Source organism: Bison bison, unplaced genomic scaffold (assembly GCF_000754665.1).
Source record: "Bison bison bison isolate TAMUID 2011002044 unplaced genomic scaffold, Bison_UMD1.0 scf7180017864456, whole genome shotgun sequence".
NCBI lineage: Eukaryota > Metazoa > Chordata > Mammalia > Artiodactyla > Bovidae > Bison > Bison bison.
Genome location: NW_011495018.1, coordinates 11,741,330 through 11,742,428, shown reverse-complemented (window position 1 = coordinate 11,742,428; position 1,099 = coordinate 11,741,330).

The following is a 1,099-nucleotide window of genomic DNA, read 5'->3' as shown; positions in this document are numbered from 1 at the left end:
TATTACATTCTCGGCCTTCTCAGTCCGGGTGGGAAAGCCTTCAATCCATCCTGTGAATGTATCTATCATAACTAGTAGGTATTTGTACCCTTGAGAAACTGGCATCTGGGTGAAGTCCATCTGCCAGTCCTCTCCTGGGTAGGCCCACGTCATTGGATGGACTGGGCCAGCTGAGGTCTTCGAGCTCCTTGCTAATGCTAAGTCACTTCAGTCGTGTCCGACTCTGTGCGACCCCATAGACGGCAGCCCACCAGGCTCCCCCGTCCCTGGGATTCTCCAGGCAAGAACACTGGAGTGGGCTGCCATTTCCTTCTCCAATGCATCAAAGTGAAAAGTGAAAGTGAAGTCGCTCAGTCGTATCTGACTCTTAGCGACCCCATGGATTGCAGCCTACCAGGCTCCTCCGTCCATGGGATTTTCCAAGCAAGAGTACTGGAGTGGGGTGGCATTGCCTTCTCCGTTCGAGCTCCTTGGGGGTTGTTTAATTGGCAAGTGGGACAAGAGGAGACCACCTGTCTTACAGTTGTTTGGAAGCCTGTTCCTCTGAAGGACCTTTCTAGTAATCTTTGGAGGGCCTTTTCTCCTAAATGAGTAGTGGCATGTAAGGAGTTAACCAACTTCCATTGGAGGTTTCCAGGCAGAAAAAGGAGTCCCTCCTTTTGGAACCACCCCATATGATCTTGAAAGCCCTCACTCTTAGCTTTAAGAGTCTCACCTTCAGTATATGAAGGAGTTTCTGGCAAATTAGTCTGTGAAACTAAGGTGGCAATCCCTATTAGGTCATGGTTCTGTAATGCTGCTCTCCTAGCTGCCTGAGCAGCTGCTTGGTTACCTCGTGCCACTTCCGTGTTCCCTTTTTGGTGTCCTTTACAGTGGGAGACTGAAATCTCAGTGGGCAGATGGACTGCCTCCAAGAGTCAAAGAATATGATCACCATATTTGATTGGGGACCCTCGGGTGGTCAAGTGGCCCCTTTCTTTCCAAACAGCCGCATGTGCATGTAGCACCAGAAAGGCATACTTGGAGTCAGTGTAAATGGCTATTCTTTTTCCTTTTCCCAGCTCTAAAGCTCGAGTCAGGGCTATGAGCTCAGCTAATT